Source organism: Mobula hypostoma, chromosome 19, assembly GCF_963921235.1.
Source record: "Mobula hypostoma chromosome 19, sMobHyp1.1, whole genome shotgun sequence".
NCBI lineage: Eukaryota > Metazoa > Chordata > Chondrichthyes > Myliobatiformes > Myliobatidae > Mobula > Mobula hypostoma.
The window spans coordinates 52,126,129-52,141,215 of record NC_086115.1 but is presented as its reverse complement, the minus strand read 5'-3'; positions in this window follow the sequence as shown (position 1 = coordinate 52,141,215).

Sequence of the window (15,087 nt, the reverse complement as noted above, 5' to 3'; positions counted from 1 at the left end):
CCTGTAATACCATGGGCTCATAACTTATTAGCAACCTCATGTGTAACACCTTGTCAAAAGCTTTCTGAAAATCCAAGTACACAATATCAACTGCTTCTCCTTTGTCCATCCTGCTTGTGATTTCTTCAAATAATTCCAACAGATTTGTCAGGTAAGATTTTCCCTTGAGGAAACCATGTTGTCTAGTTCCTATATTATCATATGCCTCCAAGTACCCTGAGACCTCATCCTTAATAATCGACTCCAATATCTTCCCAACTGCTGAGGTGAGACCAATTGGTCTATAGTTTCCTTTCTTCTGCCTCTCTCCCTTCTTGAAGACTGGAGTGATATTTGCAATTTTCCAGTCTTTTGGAACCATTCTAGAATCTAGTGATTCTTGAAAGATCATTACTAATGCCAGCACGATCTCTTCAGCCACCTCTTTCAGAACCCTGGGTGTACACCATCTGGTCCAGGAGACCTTCCAGTTTCCCAAGAACTTTCTCTCTAGTTATGGTAACTTCACACACTTCATGACCCCTGACATCTGGAACTTCCACCATACAATTAGTGTCTTCCACAGTGAAAACTGATGCAAAATACTTATTCAGTTTGTTCGCCACTTCCTTGTCCCCCATTACTACCTCTCCAGCATTGTTTTCCAGTGGTCTTCTATCCACTCTCGCCTCTCTTTTACACTTCATGTATCTGAAAAAACTATTGGTATCCTCTTTAATATTATTGGCTAGCTTATTTTCGTATTCCATCTTTACCTTCTTAATGACTCTTTAGTTGCTTTCTGTTGGTTTTTAAACATTTTCCAATCTTCTAACTTCTCAATATTTTTTGCTCTATTATATGCCCTCTGTTTGGCTTTTATGTTGGCTTTAATTTCTCTTGTTAGTTATGGTTGTGTCATCTTGCCAAGAGAATACTTCTTCCTCTTTTGGATGTATATATCCTTTGTCTTCTGAATTGCTTCCAGGAATTCCAGCCATTGCTGCTCTGCCGTCCTCCCTGCCAGTGTTCTTTTCCAATCAATTCTGGCCAACTCTTCTCTCATACCTCTGTAATTCTCTTTACTCCACTGTAATACTGCTACATCTGACTTTAGTTTCTCCTCAAATTTCAGGGTGAATTTGATCATATCATGATCACTTTCCCTTAAGGGTTCTTTTACCTTAAGCTCTCTAATCAATTTTGGTTTATTGCACAACACCCAATCCAGAATAGCTGATCCTCTAGTGGGCTCAACCACGAGCTGCTCTAAAAAAACATTTCATATGCACACTAGAAACCACCCCTCCCCTCCTGTAACCCAGCACCAACCTGATTTTCCCAATCTACCTGTGTATTGAAATTCCCAGTTACTATTATAGCATTGGCCTTTTGGCATGCATTTTCTATCTCCTGTTGTAATTTGTAGGCCAGATCCTTATTACTGTTTGGGGGCCTGTATACAACTCCCATCAGGATATATTTACCCTTGTAGTTCCTTAGCTCTATCCACAATGATTAAACACCTTCTGACCCTACGTCATCTCGTTCTAATGATTTGATTTAATTTTTTATCAACAGAGAATCGCTGCCCCCTCTGACTTCCTGCCTGTCCTTTTGCTACAATGTGTATCCTTGGACATTAAACTTCCAGCTATGATCTTTCAGCCATGATTCTGTGATGCCTACAACATCATACCTGCCAATCTGCAACTGTGGTTCAAGTTCATCTTCCTTATTCTGTATACTGTGCACATTCAAGTTCAACACCATCAGTTCTGTATTCACCCTTTTTGACTTTGTTGTACCATGCTCAACCTTTAGATTCCTAACTTTGTCTGAGGTCTTACCAACATCTACTTCCACAACCTCTCCACTAACTGTTAGGGCACTCTGGGTCCCATTCCCCTGCAACTCTAGTTTAAACCCCACTGTGCAGCATTAACAACCTTCCTGTTAGGATATCAGTTCTCCTCCAGTTCAGGTGCAAACGGCCCCTTCTGTCATGGTCTGGTCTGTGAAGTCGGCATTCCAGTTCACAGTCCGGTCCATCAATCCGTATTCCGGGTTTTCCCTGTTTTCCTCGGTTCCATTGGGCTCCTTAATCAAGGCACCTGATTCTAGTTTTGGGCTGGCTACCTAAATAGCTTCGCGATTCAGCTTCTTTTGCTGGACTGTTCCCTTCCCCTCCCCATCCGAATCCCCGCCAGTTACCTCGGCAGTTTCCCTGGACAAGTATCCTCGGCAGTCATCCCAGCCGTGTGTCCTAGAAAGGGTTCCCGCCCTGCGTCCTAGAAAGCATCCCGGCCGTGCATCCAAGAAAGGGCCCCGGCCCTGCGAAAGTATCCTGGCCCTGCGTCCTAGGAAGGGTCCCGGCCCTGCGTCCTAGGAGGAGTCCTGGCTCCGTACCCAAGGGCCTAACCGAGCCGAGTCCAAGAGCGAGCCTAACCTAGTCCAAGAGCTAAGTCCTGCCCTGGCGTTTCCTCGTCCTGCCCTGGCATTTCCTCGTCCTGTCCTGGTGTTTCCTCGCCCAGCCCAGTGCTGGAGATAACTCGTCCTGTCCAGGAGTCCAAGCCACGTCTAAGAACCTCATCTAGTCCAAGCCAAGTCCTAGAACCTCGTCTTGTCTAAGTCAAGGCTTTGTGTTCTTGTCCTGTCCATGTGCTTCGTCCTGTGCAGGAGTTCCATGTTCAGTCCTGTAGCCACGTCTTGTCCTCGCCTAGATCCGGGGTCTGAGCCCGAGTCAAGACCCAGGTTCCAGGTCCCTGTCCAGTCTCTGGCTCAGACTCTTAGCCCAGGCTCCTAGTCCAAGTTCCTTGTCCTGGTCCCGCTTTCCTAGTCTTAGTCCTAGCCCAGGCCCAGTCTCCTTGTCTCGTCCAGGGCCTGTGTGCATTTCCAGTGTCATTCCTTTCTGACTCCCCTTGCTTTCTTGATAAAGCTTGTCCTGTTCCTAGTACCTCACTGTCTGTGTCTTGCATCTGTGTCCGCTCCCAATGCCCCCTTATAACACCTTCTGTACTGGTCCCACCTTCCCTACACCAGCTCCTTAGCTACGTATTAAACTGTATAATCTTCCTAGCTCTGACCTCACTAGCATGTGGCATGGGTAGCAAGCCTGAGATCACAACCCTGGAGGTCTTGACCTTTAAATTAGCAGCTGACTCCCTGAACTCCCTATGCAGAACTGTGTCACTAGTCCTACCCGTGTCATTGGTACCTACATGGACCATGACTTCTGGCTGTTCACCCTCCCACTTAAGAACGCTGAGGACTCAATCCGTGATATCCCGGACCCTGGCACCTGGGAGGCAACATACTACCCAGGAACCTCGTTCTGCCCCACAGAACCTCCTGTCCATTCCATAACTAACAAATCCCCTATCACTGGATCATGCCTCTTCTCCCCCCTTCCCTTCTGAGTTAGAGGCAGACTCAGTGCCAGAAACCAGACCACTATGGCTTTCTTCTGATAGGTCGTACCCCCGACAGTATCCAGTGATAAACCTGTTGTTGAGGAGGATGGCCACAGGGGTACTCTACCCCGGATCGTTAAACCCCTTTCCCCTTCTTGACTGTCACCCAGTTTCCTATGCCCTGCGCCATGGGTGTAGTACCTCTCTATATGTTCTATCTATCACCTCTTCAGCCTCCCAGATGATCTGGAGTTCATCCATTTTCAGCTCCAACTCCTTAATGTGGTTTGTTAGTAACTGCAGCTGGATGCACTTCTCACAGTTGTAATTATCAGGGACACTGGAGGTCTCCCAGCCTTCCCAGATCCCGCAAGAGGAGCACTCCACTATCCTGCCTGGATTCTCTACTGTCCTAGCTGAGCAGATATGAAGAAGAGAAGGAAAAAAAAATGAGATTTTCTCTCCTGTGCTTTCTCTGACTTTTATCCTTGGGCAGTGGACCTGATTGAAGTCCCCACCTCTTCAAAGTTTCCTACCTATCTGGCTTCACCTGCCACCTTCTAGCTATCCTCCTTCCCCTTCCTCTACTTTTTTATTCTGGCATCTTCCCCCTTTCTCTTCAGTCCCAATGAAGGGTCTCAGCCTGAAATGTGGACTGTTATTTTTCATATCCATAGATGCTGCCTGACCTGCTGAGTTCCTCCAGCATTGTATGTGCGTTGCTTTGGATTTCCAGCATCTACAGATTTTCCTGTGTGTGTTTAGGTGCTGTTTAATTCGTAAGGAGGTGGGAGGCTGTAACATCTCTTCTGTGCTTCCTGTGGTCTCTTTGGTCTTGCACCCACGGTTTCCCAGGGGTTTCAGAAAGGAAAGTAAGGGAGCTTGAGTTTGAGAAAATTTCACAAGAAAGCACAGGGAAACATGTGCACACAGGGTCCTCAAATTTGAAGTAATAATTCATTTTTGGGGAGAATGAATGATCACCTTATCATATTTTATACTTTCAACAGTGTAGGAGTTACCTATTTGGCCCGTCTGCTTCTTGGCTGCTTTATGACTCTATGACACTGATATTATGGGGTGTACAGACGGGCACAGCCTCCTTGGGATCTCTGTAGAACAGGTCTTCCATGGGCTGAGGTTGTCCTATCAGACCTCAGCAGGCAATTTAATTAATGCAGAGAAAGTCAAGATGTGGAAAAGACTTATGAGGATGTTGTCAGGACCAAAGGGCCTTAGCAACAGGGAGAGGCTGGCCAGGCTAAGTTTTTATTTCTTGCAGCACAGGAGACTGAGGGGATGACCTGGTTGAAATGTTTAAAATTATGAGAGGCATGGATAAGGTGGATGGTAACAGTCTTTTCCTTTGGGGAGTCCAAAACCAGGGGGCATGGATTTACGGTGAGAGCGGAAAGATTTAAAAGGGACCTAAGCGGCAACGTTTTCGTGCAGAGGGTGGCAAGTATATGGATTGAACTGTCAGTGCAAGTTATTGAGGCAGGCAGAACCATCATTTAAGAAGCACTTGGATAGGTACAGTACTGTGCAAAAGTCTTCCGCACAGAAATATAGCTAGGAAGCCTCAGACTTTTGTACAATACTGTGGTAATTTTATGTATTGCACTGTACTTTTGCTGCAAAAAAAAACAAGTTTCATGACATACGTGAGTGATGATAAACCTGACTTTGATATGGATCTCTATTGTGGACTGAGAGAGGTAATCATGGTTGGGAAAAGGGGAAGAGAGATGGGAGAGAACGGGGAAGCACCAGAGAGACACTCTGTAATGATCAATAAACCAATTGTTTGGAATCAAATGACCTTGGATGGTGTCTCAGGGCTGGGTGTGACCGCCCCCGTGCCATCCCTACACTTGGAACTCCTTATCTGCTACTTGTCCCACACCACTGCTGTGGCACTTCACCCTTGCCATTCCCAACATCCTTTTCTTCTGACAGACCTACGAACTTGATCTCCACTCCACGTTGTGCAAAAATCTTATATATGTGCCTTAGACGTCTGCGCAGACTTGTACATGGAATGACAGGGATTGGAGGGACATAGGCCGAATTTGGGAATTTGGGACTAGCTAGGTGGGCAGAAAGGGCCCATATCTGTGCTGCCTTGCTCTATGTTTCCATGGTAACCATTCCCCTTCTCAGTATTTCCTGGTTTCCCCTGCAACTTACTCTCTCTCTCTCTCACATGCATATCTACTGATTTTCCTTTGATTCCTTTTGCGGTTAACCTAACTTCAAGAGTGATTTACAGCGACCATCACCCAGGACACGTTCTCTTCTCACTGCTGCCATCAGAAAGGAGGTACAGGAGCCTCAGGACTCGCACCATCTGGTTCAGGAACAGTTACTACCCCTCAACCATCAGGTTCTTGAACCAAAGGGGATAACTTCACTTGCCCCATCATTGAAATGTTGCCACAACCTATGGACTCACTTTCAAGGACACTTTATCTCACGTTCTCGATACTTATTGTTTATTTATTTATTGTTTCTATTTCTTCCTTTGTGTATTTACAAAGCTTGTTGTCGTTTGCACACTGGCTAAACATTCAGGTTGGTGTGGTCGTTCATTGATTCCATTTTGGTTATTATTCTATTATGGAATTATTGAGCATGCCAACAAAAATAATTAATCTTAGGGTTGTTAATGGTGACATATATGCACTTTGATAATAAATTTACTTTGAACTTTGGACTTTGTGCTTTAGAAGTAAAGTAGAGCACAAGGAGGAATGCCATGAAGTTACAGAGAGAGCACCCAAGGTTGGGATTGAACCTGGATCCCTAGAGCCGTGAGGTAGCTGCACTAACCACAACGCCACTGTGCTACTACAAGAATATTAAAGATTGGTTGGAATTAAAGATAAATAGTCACAGAGTCATGGAACACTACAGTGCGTAAATAGATTCTTCAACCCACCTAGTCCAAGCTGAACTATTAATCTGCCTACTCCCTTCAACCTGCACCCGGACCATAGCCCCCCATACCCTTCCCATCCATGTACCTATCCAAACTTCTCCTAAATGTTGAAATTGAACCCACAGCCATCACTTCCACTGGGAGCTTGTTCCACACTCTCATCATCTTCTGAGTGAAGAAGCTCCCCTCGTGTTCCTCTTAAACATTTCACCTTTCACTCATAACCCATGACCTCTAGTTCTAGTCTCACCCAACCTCTGTGGGAAAAAGCCTGGTTATATTTACCTTATCTACGCCCCTCATAACTTTGTATACCTTTTTCAAGTCTATCCCCATTCTCCTATGCTCTAGGGAATGAAGTTTTAACCTATTCAACCTTCTCCATAACCCAGGTCCTCACGTCCTGTCAGCTTCCCTGTAAACCTTCTCTGCACTCTTTCAATCTTACAGATATCTTTCCTGTAGGTAGGTGACCAGAAATGCACTTGGTCTAATAAATTAGGCCTCACTAATAGCTTATTCAAGTTCAACGTAACATCCCAACTCCTACAGCAAATACTTTGATTTATGAAGGCCAATGTGCCGAAAGCTCTCTTTATCACCCAATCGTCCTGTGATGCAACTTTCAAGGAAGTATGGATCTGTATTCCAAGATCCCTCTGTTTGACCGCACTCCTCAGTGCTCTGTCAGCCACAGTATAATCCTACCCTGGCTTGTCTTCCCAAAGTGCAACACCTCTGCATTAAGTTCCATCTGCCCTTTTTCAGCACATTTTCCAACTGGTCCAAATCTCTTCTACTGGACCTACTCCCCTGAATGAGCAAGAATCGCCACTCCCCCGTGACTATGATTTAAGTGACGGCATTTTGTGGTGATTTTAAGAAAGACACATTAATAAGATACTCTTACTTATTTAAATTAATTTTCTTCCTCAGTAGTTCAGTAGAAGCAGCTATGCTTCACAAGCATTTGGTACTAGTTCTGATGAACGGTCTCAGCCCGAAACGTTGACTGTTTATTAATTTCCATCGATGCTGCCTGACCTGCTGAGTCCCTCCAGCATTTTGTGTGTGTTGCTTTGGATTTCCAGCTTCTGCAGACTTTCTCCTGTTCTCTTGATGAAGTTAAATGCGGCCTCAGTGAGAACTTTCTAACGCGGGTGTACGCTGAAAAATAAGGGGTCCTGTTAGAGAAACTGTGCTTATGCAGCTCGTGCATCTAATTAAGCACAGCTCAAATGCTCATTCAATATGTTTGCCTACTGCCTACTCATTCTGAGCAATAATGCATCAGCATCCAGGCACTATATTCTCTGTTCAGTTCATCATTACTCTGACAATATATTATTATTGATAGCTTTCCCCTTAAGCCTGTCTCTTTATTAGTAGATTGTGACAGATGACGGCTACCCTTTGCTATGTTTTATGGCATTTTCCAGCAATAATGCCAGGAGCGCTATAACCGCTGGTGTTGCATATTTATTGATCGCCATATTCCCCAATAATCTGATGTGTGTCACATTTGACAACATTATGAGGAGAGGTCAGCTATAAGGGGCTAATGAAACTGCTACAAAGATGGATGTTGTTTTGTACGGCATTAACCTTGCAAATAGCTGTCAGTAACATGCTTCAGTAAGGGCATTCTGCTTGAGCTGCCCCAACTCTGTCAATGTTGACATTAACATTAAACAGAACCTGAAGCCATTTAATTCAGGATTCATCTACAATAAAAATGTGGTCTATATGGCATCATTCCAAACCAAAATCTTATTAACTGCATATATTGCTCGTGGCAAAATACGAGAAATTTCAAAATTGCTTTGGCCGTTCTAAATATATAAAGGTTTTGGTAATGATGATGTAAAGTTGAATATGAAACTGCTGAATGCTGAAACATTATGGTGTGGAGAGATTGCTGCTTGGTTTTCCTTCATAATATTACTTAATAATGTAAAAATATTACATTGCAAAACCTCAGGTACACGTGCCCAGCAGTGCTGTACAGAAAAGTAAAAGGTTGTAGCGTCGTCTCTCCAGTTGCACCAGTCAAGCTGCCTCAGCTGGCTGAGTGCTGTCACAGCCTGGTTCAGCCACTAGATGGAGCAATGTTTGGAAACACCACCAAGAAACACAGCCACACAGCGCCATGTTCTTGAGTGATGCGTGATTCAGTTTCAGTGAGGAATGAAGTGTGGAGAAACACTGGGAACTCACTGGAGTTGGATCGACATCTGCAGTTTTCCTTCTGGATTCTCTATGCATCTGACATGCACACACATGAGAAGTCTGGAATGGGGCAATGGTGTCCAACGGTGGGCAAAGCATTGGAAACTAATTTTGAGACTTTGAGCTACACGCTCATGGCTTGTGAAATCTGCTTTCCCTCGTGCAGAAGTGAGATTTCACAGTGCTTGTGGCCCTTCTTCAACATTCCTCAAATGAGACCTGTATCTGTATTTGGAACACATTACGTAATGTGCTTACACAGCTCTCCCTAGAATTCCCCCAGAACAAGACCACGGCCACAGAACAGAATGGCAGCCACATCCCCCATCTCCTATTTTACAGCCACATCCACCAGTCTGTCCACTGCACCTAACATTGCTGTATCTCTCACTCACCTACACCTTGACCTAACTCCTGTCTCTCAAACATCCCATAATGAAACAGTTTTTGCCCAAATATTATGGCATTCATGCTGAGATCCGCACAGCAACAAGCAATGATCATCTTCAAAGGGACTGCCTCTCCAGTCAATGGCATTACAGTTACCTAATTGCCTCACTGTCATATCCTGGAGGCTACCATTGACCAGAAACTTAACTGGATCCACATAAATACTGTGACTGCAAGAGGACAAAAACTAGAAATACAGTATTGTGAATTAGAGGATTTATGACAGAAATACTGACACTTAATCCACTTTAGTTTTCCCACTATCACAAGAGGTCAACAGCAGATGTGATTTCACTGGCTCTTTACTCAACCCTAGGACATCTGGACAGTGAAGATGCATATCTCAGGGTGCTCTTCAGTTGATGACAATTCAGCATTCAATACCATACTCCTCTCCAAACTAATCAATAAGTCCCAAGATCTAGGCCTCAATAGCTTGTGCAAATGGATTCTCAATTTCCTAACTTGCTAACCCCTGTCAGTTTGAATTGGCAACAACTTTTCCTCCACTATCATTATCAGCACAGGTGCACCACAAGGCTGTGTGCTTCGCCCCCTGACCTACTCGCTTTATACTTATATCTGTGAGACTAGGCACAGCTCCAATGCTATACTTAAGTTTTCTAATGATACCATTGTCACTGGCCAAGTCAAAGGTGGTGATGAATCAGCAGAAATTTGCTGATGCTACAACCTTTGTTAGCTTAATTTCAGATGGTGACGAGAGGGTGTACAGGAGCAAGATATATCAGCTGGCTGGGTGGTGCTGCAGCAACAACCTTGCACTCAACATCAGTAAGACCAAGAACTGATTGTGGACTTTATGAAGGATAACATGAGGGACCACACACCAGTCCTCACAGAGGGATCAGAGTGGAGAGAATGAGCAGTTTCAAGTTCCTGGGTGTGGGGGATCTAACACGGACCCAACATATTGATGCAGTTACAAAGAAGTCGTGACAGTGGCTATATTTCATTAGGAGTTTGAGGAGGTTTGGTATGTCACCAAAAACACTTGCAAATTTCTACAGATGAACCGTGGAGAGCATTCTAACTGGCTGCATCACCATCTGGTATAGGGGAGTGGGTGGTGGTGGTGGAGGCTTCTGCACAGGATTGAAGTAACCTGTAGAGACTTATAAACTTAGTCAGCTCCATTATGAGCACTAGCCTCTGTAGCATCCAGGACATCTTCAAGGAGTGATGCCTTAATAATGCGGTATCCATCATTAAGGACTCCAATCACCCAGGTCATGCCTAGTTCGCATTGCTACCATCAGGAAGGAGGCACAGGAGCCTGAAGGCACAGCTTCTTCCCCTCTGCCATCCATTTTCTAAATGGACATTGAGCCCATGAACACATACACACACACACACACACACACACATATATATATATATATGTGTGTGTATTTACTGTAATTCATAGTTTTTCTCTATCATTATGTATTGCATTGCTGTCGTATATCGGTATATCACGCGATATACTGATGAGATTAAACCTGATCCTGATTCTGATATAAGAGGGAGATTGAAAATCTGGCTGAGTGTGGCACAACAATGTCAGCAAAACCAAAGAGCTGATTATTGACTCCAGGAGAAGGAAACCAGAGGCCCGGGAGCCAGTCTTGATCAGTGGACCAGAGCTGGAGAGGTACAGCAACTTGAAGTTCCTCAGCGTAATAATTTCAGAGGATCTGTACTGTATCCAGACTTAAGTGTAATTAAAAAGAAAGCACAGCAGCCCCTCCACTTTCTTAGAAGTTTGTGAAGAGTCAGCATGTCACCTAAAACGCTGACAACCTTCTATAGATGCGTGGTGGAGACTATACTGTCTGCTTGCATCGTGGCACAGTATGAAAAGACCAATGCCTTGAATGGAAAGTCCCACAGAAGGTAATGGATAAGGCGAGAGCTCTCCCCACCATTGAGAATATCTACGCTGACCACGTCCAAAGGAATGCAGCATCCATCAACAAGGACACCCACCCTCCAGGCCATGCTCTCTTCTCGCTGTTGCCATCAGGAAGGAAGTACAGAAGCTCCGGGTCCCACACCAGCAGGTTCAGGAACAGTTATTTCCACTCAAACATCGGCTCTTGAATGTAATTCAACTTCACTCACACCAACACTCATCCCACACCTATGGACTGACTTTCAAAGACTCCTCAACCCATGTTCTCGATATTTATTGCTTATTTATTTCTTCTAATTATTTTGTTGTTTTTTCCTTTTTGCATTTGTACAGTATGTTGTCTTCTGCACATTTGGTTTTATACAGATGGTTGTTTGTCCGTCTCTGTTGTGTCTGTTTTTTCATTGATTCTGTTGTATTTTTTTTGTAATTACTGTGGATGCCCACACAAAAATGAATCTTAGGGTTGTATATGGTGACATATGTGTCCATTGACATTAAATTTGCTAGGAACTTTTAAACTTAAAGCCATACCACATCATACAAGGTAAAAGTCAGGAAGGAACACGATAGAGTACTTTCCAATTGCCTGGAACTCTAACAACCGTTCAAGCCTAAACAGCATCATGTTTAAAGCAGCCACTGTATTGGCAACCCACCTTTTGATCCTAAACATCTATTCTCACCACTGGGCACACAGTAGCTGGAGAGTGTAGCATCTCCAGAGTAGTAGCTCACCAAGGGTTCTTCAACAGCACCTCCTAAAAATGTGATTTCTATATTGTAGAGGTTTCTTTTTTGAGAACTTGGTCTTATTCTCAGATAGCCAGATACTGTGCTGATGCACTGAGGATGATTGTGGATTTCATCATCTATATCTGCCCTTTCTAAGATATAAAAAGTGGTCCACAACTTCCACGTTCCTGCCATTGCCATTTTGTCAGGTGGTGTTGTTGTACAGCAGGGACAAATCGGTAGAGGGCCTTTGTTTTGCAGATACTTACAGTCCGTTTACTTATATATTTCAATGAATGAGTTGATAATGACTTGGATTTTGTTACTCAAGTGTCAAAGTTCTATGACTAGGTTGGAATAAACATGGATTCTGGACTGGAGGCATCTATGAGTTCAACACTTTACCTTTCCATTGGGAATTTTGTTGGAGGTGAGGTACAGTATTGCAGTGAGTCAAGCTGAGAACAGTGTTGCAGCCATGACACAGACATGCTCGACCTCGGAACTGGAGAGTGCACTTTGGGTGAAGTCAATAAAACATATCAAGTTTAGAGTTTTGGCTGAGGGTTTCTTTGAAATTTTCTTTCCAATGGAAATTCTATTCCAGTGCCTTTCTATCTTTGATAATCTCACCCTTCTTCTTGGTTCTCAACATAGTCAACCATACCATCTTTTTGCCTCTCTTGTATAGCTCTGCAGAACTGGCAGATTGACCTTTATTGTTTGACTCATTTACAATTTTCAGTGCCAGTACTGATGGGCAGTGTTGGAGGTCTGAAAGGGAATCACAGCTGGCTGGCATTAGACACTTGAGGCCAGAAACCTAGTTGTCACCATGCAAGAGATTCTGTAGATGCTGGAAATCTTCAGCAACACACAGGAAGTGCTGGAAGAACTCAGCAGGTCAGGCGCAATCTCTGGCAGGAAATCAAAAGTCGATGTTTTGGGTTGGACCACAGGTATTCTTTGTAGACATGAGTTGCATTTAGCATGAAACCCATTTCCCAATTTCCATCTCTCCAGTTATTCCTTTGCTACTTCTTAACCTCAATGCTCAGTAAACTCCTGTTCACTCAAACTCTTGACACAGCAACCTGTCCTATACTGGACCCTGCTTACTTACCATCCAGATCTAGGCACCTGTAGACTGACTGTTATTTCCCAAAAGAATTGAATAACCTACTAGATTTGGGAGGAGAAGATGGCGGAACACCTGTGTGTGCGCAGTCCTCTGGTGAAAAATGATATCATATCTGTTAAATAGGGGCTGTGGACAATTATGATTTGATGGAGAATGGACGTGAAAGCACAGAGGAACATCTGGAGAAATTTCTGAAATGCCCGTTCGCTGCTGTCGTTACTGCGTGGTCGTGAATCTTTTGGAGGGTAGGCCTCAAAATCCCTGGCCTTGCCTGCTTTTGGTGACTGAGAAGGAGGTCGAATCTTTCAGACAGAGATGGCGCTCAGTACTCGGTGTCGGAGAGCTGATCAGAGCTCGAAGTTTTCAGATGACTCAGAGTTGGATTGTGGTCAGCATGGCAGGGAGAGTTTTTCTTCCTTCTCCCGTCTGCATGAGACGTGGGACATTTGAGAGACTTTGAACTTTACTGTGCTCACGGACTTTCTTCATCAAGTTATGGTATTGTTACACTGTTGTAACTATATGTAATAATTATGTGGTTTTGTCAGTTTTTTCAGTCTTGGTCTGTCTTGTGTTTTGTGATATCACACCGGAGGAAATAATGTATCATTTCTTAATGCATGCATTACTAAATGACAATAAAAGAGGACTACGTGTCTTCATAATCTAAAGATTCTTTAAATCTCACTCTACCTTGTTATGCATGTCAGTCTACCATCTGCCCTATCCACTGTTGCTGTATTCCAAGATTCAAAACCCTCCGTTAACTGCATGAAATCTCTTTCTTTCACACTTGTTGTCTCTTCTGCTGTACTTCAGTAAGTTTTTCTAGCCTGAAAGAACTGTATGAACACATTTTCTTGTTTATGACTGTGGCGAGTAGACAATTTAAGATATTCTTTTTGCAGATAATGTGACTAAATGACAGTCAATTTATTGAAGCATGAATAGAGTCATTGATGGTGTATTTCCTTGAAGACAAAACACCGTGGGCGTTGGAAATCTGAAGTAAAATTCAGAAAAATGCTTGAAATCCTGATGATATCTGTGACCTGAAAAGACAAAATGCTATTTCAGATCAATACCTTTTCATTAGAACCAAAAAATTCAGTAGTATAATAGATTTTATGCAACAAAGAGAGGAAAAGTGTCAGAAAATGTAGAGGAGGCTTGACCTGAACACAGCAGCAGAGACGATTTTGACGTGAAGAGCCAATGAAATGGCATCTGCTGTGGACCTGTTGTGATAGTAGGCAAATTGGAATGGATCCAAGTTGCTTCTCGGGCAGGTTCATCACCAACCTCTCAAAGCACTTCAAAACAGTGGATGTAGGGGCTACTGGATAATATTCACTGAGGTAGGTTAGCACATTCTCCTTAGACGCTGGTATAACTGAAGGGTGCCTGAAGAAGGTGGGTACCTCAGACTGTCGAAGTGAGAGGTTAAAGATATCAGTGAACTCTCCAGCCTGTTGGTCAGCACAGATCTTTAGTGGTTTGGCCAGGTAGTCTGTGTGGGCCAGATGTTTTCCATGGGTTCATCCTCCCGAAGGATGCTCATCAAGCTGCCCTGAGAGACTGAAATCACAGGATCATTGGGGGCTGTGGGTGTTTTTCAATGTTTAAGTGGAGATATTGAAGGTAGGTCTGATCCTGAGGGATGGTGGCAGCTGAAGACGGCAGGTGACTGGATTGATATTGTGGATAATCCTGAAGGGGCAAATGAGCCGGGGGAAGAGTTTGTAGGAGTTGGTGTGCAGCGGCAGATCTCGTGTAAACGGTGGGACATGGTCCCCAGGGCAGTGTAGCATGGCTGGACACCAACAGGGTTTAGCTGATGGTAGTAGGGTTGGTTGGCAGCTAGGATGGTCCTGCTTGCTCCCTTCCAAGCATTCCAACAGCAGTGAAGCAGGGTCTTGGCAGACAGGAGCTCCACCATTGGCTCCTCCATGGTTGTCATGAAACATTTCAAAGGGTGACATACCCATAGCAGAGGAGGTGTGTAGTTTGTGGAACAGCTCGGCCCAGAGCAGATACTTGTTCCATGTGAAAGGGTTAGAGGCAGTGAAGCACCACAGAAATGTTTCCACTTGCTGATGGGCTCATTCTGAATCACCACTGGACTGCGAATGATAGCTAGAGGACAAACTCACTGAGGTACGGAGGAGGGTGCAGAAGGTTCGCCAAAAGTGAGAGATGAATTGTGGGCCCCGGTACAACACAGTGTCCTGGGGGAAGCTGTGGAGGCAAACTACATGTTGGAGAACAAGGTCCACCAGCTCAG